General features: G+C 35.9%; 1 pseudogene; it reads right to left on the bottom strand.

Annotated features, from left to right (window-relative positions):
- Positions 1–234: 234 nt before the first annotated feature.
- On the bottom strand, positions 235–1,157 carry LOC126058387 (olfactory receptor 2AK2-like; annotated as a pseudogene).
- Positions 1,158–7,999: the final 6,842 nt, after the last annotated feature.

The following is a 7,999-nucleotide window of genomic DNA, read 5'->3' on the forward strand; positions in this document are numbered from 1 at the left end:
GAAGACAAAGTTGATAATGGCAACCATTCTCTAGCTTTTACACAGCAAATCCATCCAATTCTAATAACAATGCTTTAGTTATTTCTGAAAAGAGAATAAACCAGAGCATCATTACGTTTATTTTTTTAAACACTTCTTGTAGCTTACAGCTCTCTAGACAATACACTAATCAAATCATGTTGTTCAGTCTCAAACTATAAGGGGTTCCAAAAGTCATATTTTCTGTGCAAATATTCATTTTCCCAGCACTCTTCTAATGGCCCCCGTGACCTCCTTATTCCTCAGACTGTAGTTAAATGGGTTCAGAAGAGGTATAATGATGCTGTAAAACACTGCCACCACTTTACCTTCATCAGGGTAATGCAAGGAGTGTGGTCTTGTATAGGTGGAGAGGGTGGTCCCATAGAACAGGCTTGCCACAATCATGTGAGAGGAACACGTGGAGATGACTTTCATCTACCCTTTACTGAGCTCATCTGGTACACCACAATAAGTACTTGGGCATAAGAAGCCAGAATGGCCATGAATGGTAGTAGCAGAATGATAAGGACACTAAAGAGGATGGTATACTCATACTGGGAGGTGTTCTGACACACCAAAGGCAATAGAGATGGAACTTCACAGAAAAAGTGGTTAATGATCCGAGATCTACAGAAAGGAAGTTGAAATACATACAGTGTACGTATTAAAGCATTGATAGAACTACTGGCCCATGCACATGTGACCATGGACATACAGATAGTCTTGCTCATGAGCACAGGATAGTGTAAAGGGTAACAGATGGCTACATATCTATCATAAGACATAAAACCAAGAAGAAGAGCTTCAGTTCCACCAAGGGTCAAAAACACAAATGTTTGAATCTCACAACCTAAAAAAGTAATGGACTTACTTTTTGACAAAAAGTTTGCTGCCATCCTGGGTACTGTCGTGAAGATGTACATCAAGTCAATGAAGGAGAGCTGACTGAGGAGGAAGTACATGGGAATGTGGAGTCCTGTGTCCAGTTGGATGAGGTGGATCTGTACGATGTCCCCCACCAAAGTCACTAAGAAGATGGCAGTGATAGCAACAAAGAGGACAGTGTTCATTTGGCCATATTGGAAAAAGCCAAGAAGTATAAACTTTGCTCCAAAATTTTGATTTTCTGTCTTCATGGCTGTCTTGGGCTCGGTTCTCTAGAGAAACAAAACCAGTAATGCCTATAAATATATAGAAAAAGATTTATATTAAGGAAACAGTTCACACGATTGTAGGGGTTGGAATGTCCCAAATCCTTGGATAAGGATAGAGTCTTTTCCCAATTCACGGAGCTGCAGAAGCTGGTGAACCGAAGATAAGAAGGTTGGAGAGCAGGGATCCTGGTCACAGGTTGTGACTGTCAAGTAATCTCCAAGTCAGCAGGGAAGATCACAAGATTTCTCCTGAATCACTTAGCTGCAGGGGCTGGTGAACCCAAGATAGGCAGGTCAGGGCGCAGGACTCTTGCTCACATGCTGTGAGGATCTGTGATTCCCAAGATGGACAGGTCAGCTGCTACCTCAAGTCCCAAGAACCAGAGGTCAGGCAAGAGACAGCGGCTGGGTCCAAAACAAGCCAACAACATTTGCAAGCCAAGCAGGAAGGAAGTAGGCTGATGGAAGGCAGAGAGATGAAGGCTGAGGGGGCAGTGAGCTGCCACAGGCCCCCCCCTCCACCAGTACCACTCAGCGGATTCCATCAAGGGGTTAATCACATACCAAATTTCAACAGGAAAGTGATCACAATATTATACAACTGCCAAAACACTGAGAATCATGGCCCAGCCAAGCTGACACACAGTCTTAACCATCACAATGGCTTAAATCAAAATAAAGCAGACCATATCCAAAAATTCCGTGTAACAACATTGATTGCCCATTGAGAGAAAACAAAAATGATTATTAAATGCAGTAGAATTTCCTTTAATCACCTTGGGTGACTATGTCTCTCCCTGTTTCTATACACTGAATTGTTGTCTATTGAGCAATGGACACTTGGAAAAAATAAAATAAAATTAGTTTTTTTTTAAATTAATCACAGAATAAAAATATAATATGGGAATAAAACATTTGATGGTTTTCCAACATGAGTTATTACTCCCCTTGTAAATATCTTCATGATGATAGACTAGAGACATGTTTACATGTTGTGAAAAATTTTTCACTCAATTCATTTATATATATATATAATTTAGAATGGCATTGTTGTTTAAACATGGTATAATATTCTTTAAAAAAATGTTTCTTGACTCCATTTTTCAATTTTGAATTTGTATTGGCTATACATTGTAATGGAAACCCTGGTGTCATAGTGGTTAAGTGCAACAGCTGTTAACGAAGAGGTTTGCAGTTCAAATCCGCCAGGCACTCCTTGGAAACTCTATGGGGCAGTTTTACTCTGTCTTTTAGGGTCGCTATGAATCGGAATCGACTCAACGGCAATGGGTTTGTTTTTTGTTTTTCTTATACATTTTAATAAAAGTTATGTTAACATTTGTGGGTCAGGAATATTTTAGCTCTTATAAATGAATTAAATTGGTGGTTCTATATAACATCTGTAAGTGTAGAGGAAACCCTGGCGGTAGAGTGGTTAAGTGCTACCGCTGCTAACCAAAGCGTGGGCAGTTCCAATCCGCCAGGCGCTCCTTGGAAACTCTGTGGGGCAGCTCTACTCTGTGAGTCGGAATCCACTTGAAGGCAGTGGGTTTTTTTTTTTTCATACTTGGTCCAAGATCCAGTCACTTATGCTAATCCCCAGATCAGCAAACCAAAACCTAACAAAGTCTTCTTTCTGTAAATGCCTGACCTCAGAAGCCAAAATATGAGTTAATCAGTTAGGACTTGCCTGCTGGGCTTAACCTAGCTCAAAATGTACCATTAATCCTACCCCCATCACTAGATCTGTTGAAAATGATATTTCTACAAGATTAATCTAATTTGTATATGAGCTCATAAGCAATATTTTCTATTCATGAATTGGGAAGCTATTGTCTGAAACTTTCTATTCATGAGTTGCAAATAAATCTTATGAGTTCATATGCAAATTTAATCTAGTAGAAATTTTATTTTTTACGTTATCTATAGTCAGCCGAGGGCAATGGGTAGTGGTATAGTCAGCCAAGTTGGTATAAACTAAGGGATTTTTTTTTTTGAACAGTTTCACATTAGGAATTTTCATTGTGTAAAAAATTTATAGAAATATAGTAAAAAAAAAAGAAATATAGTAAACGTGATATAATCTACAAGAGGAATTTGGAATGGTGAGGCCATGATAAAAATGGAGAAGGGAACTAAAAAATATTAACTTGGTGAGATAATATGCGTGTATTCAAAATCAGTTATGAAAACTAGACAGTTACACATTATATAGAGAAATATATATGCATATGTATGTATGTGTAGGTAACCCTGGTGGCGTAGTGGTTAAGTGCTACGGCTGCTGACCAAGAGGTCGGCAGTTCGAATCTACCAGACCCTCTTTGGAAACTCTGTCAGGCAGTTCTACTCTGTCCTATAGAGTCACTATGAGTCGGAATCGACTCGACGGCAGTGGGTTTTGGGTTTTATGCATGTGTGTATGTTTCACTTAAAATAAAATTTTAATTTAAAAAATATTTTAATACAACTGCTTAAGGTTCTCACTACGAATTTGTATTCCTTGAAATATTTTACATGGTTTGCAACCTTTCACCATTCCAATAATTTTGTGGAATATGACTATGCCCTAAGCATAAAGCAAAGTGGTAAGGCAAAAATAAGAACCTTTTTCTCTACTCCAATCAAGACTACAAGTGATGCCTCCAGGGCCATGCTGCCCAGTAGGGGTTGCACTGGACTTTCAAATCCTACCTTTTTCTCACTTTACAAAGATACATCACTCACCTTGCTCCTTTGTGATTGCTGTCCTGAGAAAATTTAAAATCAATATATGGCCAAATCAATCTCAGGTAAAAGATATTCATTTTTGTAGAAATCATTCAAATGTAATGTGGATAATCTAGCCAGCCCAGAAATTGCCCAAATCAAAGAAAATGGGCATGCAAGAAAAATAATACAATTCACTCTACATAATATATCAAATAAAACAAATTCCTTTAAATAGTGTTCCTGAGATTAGTTGTATATTCATTTTTTTTACCTAGATTGTAGTAAAGTCTTCAAGGTATTATAATATTTTAGGTTTAATTTGGAGTAATTAGTGGCCTGAAAGAGCTGTTTGAAATCTTAATGGTTATTACTATGAATGAGACTGGTTTACCTCCAGCAGGCCATGGTTTTGAAGCTGAAAAATAAGCCACTAGGTTTAAAAGCATATTCCTTTTTTTTTCACTGGATATGTAGATATATAGACTATTTTACATATATAAAATAGTTCAAATTTTTTTTTCAATTGAGAGATATCATCTTTCATATAGAGATGCATTTCATTCTCCTAGAATTTTTTTTTTAAAATAAAACATTAAACAGGGAGTTGGGAAATGGATCTTCAAAATTACATGGAAGATCTTCCTGTCACCCCACTTGGGCATAGTATCAGAGAGACACATCGAGCCTGTCTTTCAAAAAACTTTACGTTAAATTAAATTTGTTTGTCATATGTATTAAAAAGTCACAGACAAAGCTGTTTATATTATGAAAATCAATCTACTTAACACTTCTACAAGGTGGCATAAAAATAAATTCACAAAGAAATCCAAAACTGTGAAGTCTTTAATTTGAAATGCATTTTAGGAAACATTACCAATCTATGAGTTTGCAAGATTGCTTTTTTTTTTTTTTTGCTTCAGACAACAAGGCTTCAATCACTCACAATGAAAAAATTTAGTGGAAAAGAGTCAAATGTTCAAACTAATTTTGTCATCCTTATGAGACAATTTAAACCTCTCAATGACATGGGCTGACTGGTGAATTATTATTAGTAGTATTATTTGGATATGTTGTTGAACTCTATTGGCTAGAATTTTGTTGAGGATTTTTGCATCTGTGTTCATGAGGAATATAGGTCTGTATTTTCTTTTTCTGTGGTGTCTTTCCCTGGTTTTGCTATCAGGGATATGCTGGCTTCGTAAAATGAGTTTGAGAGTATTCCGTCCTTTTCTACACTCTGAAATACCTTTAGTAGTAGTGGTGTTAACTCTTCTCTGAAAGTTTGGTAGAACTCTGTAGTGAAGCCATCCGGACCAGGGCTTTTTTTTTGTTGGAAGTTTTTTGATTACCTTTTCAATCTCTTCTTTTGTTATGGGTCTATTTAGTTGTTCTACCTCTGTTTGTGTTAGTTTAAGTAGGTAGTGTGTTTCTAGAAATTCATCCATTTCTGCTAGGTTTTCAAATTTGTTAGAGTACAATTTTTCGTAGTAATCTGATATGATTCTTTTAATTTTGGTTGGGTCTGTTGTAATATCACCCAACTCATGTCTTATTCGGGTTATTTTCTTCTCTCCCGTTTTCTGTTTGTCAGTTTGGCCAATGGTTTATCAATTTTGTAGATTTTTTCAAAGAACCGGCTTTTGGTCTGCTTAATTCTTTCAATTGTTTTTCTGTTTTCTATTTCATCCAGTTCTGCTCTAATTTTTATTATTTGCTTTCTTTTGGTGCCTGATGGGTTCTTTTGTTGCTCTCTTTCTATTCGTTCAAGTTGTAGGGATAATTCTTTGATTTTGGCCCTTTATTCTTTTTGGATGTGTGCATTTATTGATATAAATTGACCTCTGAGAATTACTTTCGCTGTGTCCCAAAGGTTCTGATAGGAAGTGTTTTCATTCTCATTGGAGTCTATGCATTTCTTTATTTTATCCTTAATGTCTTCTATAATCCAGTCTTATTTGAGCAGGGTATTGTTCAGTTTCCAAGTGTTTTATTTCTTTTTCCTGCTTTTTCTGTTATTGATTGCCACTTTTATGGCCTTATGGTCAGAGAAGATGCTTTGTAATATTACAATGTTTCAGATTCTGCTAAGACTTGCTTTATGACCTAATATGTGGTCTATTCTAGAGGATGTTCCATGTGCACTAGAAAAGAATATCTACTTGGCTGCTGTTGGGTGGAGTGTTCTGTATATGTCTATGAGGTCAAGTTGGTTGATTGTGGCATTTAGATCTTCCATGTCTTTATTGAGCTTCTTTCTGGATCCTGTCCTTCCACAAAAGTGGTGTGTTGAAGTCTCCTACTATTATTGTGGAGCTATCTCACTTTTCAATGCTGGTAGAGTTTGTTTTATGTCTCTCGCAGCCCTGTCATTGGGTGCATAAATATTTAATACGGTTATATCTTCTTGGTATATTGTCCCTTTAATCATTATATAGTGTCCTTCCTTATCCTTTGTGGTGGACTTAACTTTAAAGTCTATTTTGTCAGAAATTAGTATTGCCACTCCTGCTCTTTTTTGATTGTTGTTTGCTTCATATATTTTTTTCCATCCTTTGAGTTTTTGTTTTTGTCTCTAAATCTAAGGTGTGTCCCTTGCAGGCAGCATATAGATGGATCATGTTTTTTAATCCATTCTGACATTCTCTGTCTCTTTATTGGTGCATTTAGTCCATTTAGATTCAGAATAATTATGGATAGGTATGAATTTAGTGCTATCATTTTGATGTCTTTTTTTTGTGTGTGTTGTTGGCAGTTTCTTTTTCCTTCTTAATTTTATGTGCTGAGTAGATTATCTTTATATATAGTCCTTTCCTCATATTCGTTATTGTTGATTTTGTTTCTGGTGAGTCTCTTTTTTTCTTGTATTTTATTTTGATGTGTAGGACAGTTTGTCTCCTTTGTGGTTCCCTTATTGTTTACCCCTATTTTTCTAAATTTAAACCTAATTTTATTTCTTTGTATCCCTATATAGAATATCTATGACTACAATTCTTAGTCCCTCTTTATTATTGTAATGTTGTCTTCTTTTACATAATAACATTGCTGTTACCCTGTTCTGAGCATTTTTTTAATCTTGATTTATTTATTTATTTTTATTTCCCTGTTTGTGTTGACTTCTGATTGCTCTGCCCAGTGTTCTAGTCTTGGGTTGATACCTAATATTATTGATTTTCTAATGAAAGAACTCCCTTTAGTATTTCTTGTAGTTTTGGTTTGGTTTTTATGAACTCCCAAAATTTCTGTTTATCTGGAAATGTCCTAATTTCACCTTCATATTGGAGAGACACTATTGCTGGATATATGATTCTTGGCTGGCAGTTTTTTTCCTTCAATTTTTTATACAAACGATCCCATTGCCTTCATGCCTGCATGGTTTCTGCTGAGTAGTCTGAGCTTATTCTTCTTGGCTCTCCTTTGTAGGTGACTGTTTGTCTTTGGTTTTGGCAAGCTTGATTATAATGTCTTGGTGACTTTCTTGTAAGATCTACCTTATGTGGAGCTCAATGAGCATCTTGGATAGATATCTTCTCATCTTTCATGAAATCAGGGAAGTTTTCTGCCAACAAATCTTCAACAATTCTCCCTGTATTTTCTGTTATCCCTCCCTCTTCTGGTACTCCAATCACTCGTAGGTTATTTCTCTTGATAGAGTTCCACTTGATTCTTAAGGTTTCTTTGCTTTTTTAAATTCCTTTGTCTGATTTTTCTTCAAATATATTAGTGCCAAGTGCTTTAACTTCAAGTTCAGAAATTCTGACTTTCACTTGCTCAATTCTGCTTCTCTGACTTTTTACTGAATTGTCTATTTCTGTAATTTTATTGTCAATCTTCTGAATTTGTGATTGCTGCCTGTCTATATCTTTTTCCAGCTTATTAAATTTTTCATTATGTTCCTGAATAGTCTTTTTAATTTCTTCAATTGCTTTATCTGTGTGTTCCTTGGCTTGTTCTGCATATTGCTTCATTTCCTCCCTGATGCCTTAAAGGGTCTGTATATTAATCTTCTGTATTCTGCCTCTGGTAATTCCAGGAAGGCACTTTTATCTAGAAGATCCCTTGATTGTTTGGAGAGCTTGTTGAGGCAATCATGGTATGTTTCTTTATGTGACTTG

Source organism: Elephas maximus, chromosome 14 (genome assembly GCF_024166365.1).
Source record: "Elephas maximus indicus isolate mEleMax1 chromosome 14, mEleMax1 primary haplotype, whole genome shotgun sequence".
Classification (NCBI taxonomy): domain Eukaryota; kingdom Metazoa; phylum Chordata; class Mammalia; order Proboscidea; family Elephantidae; genus Elephas; species Elephas maximus.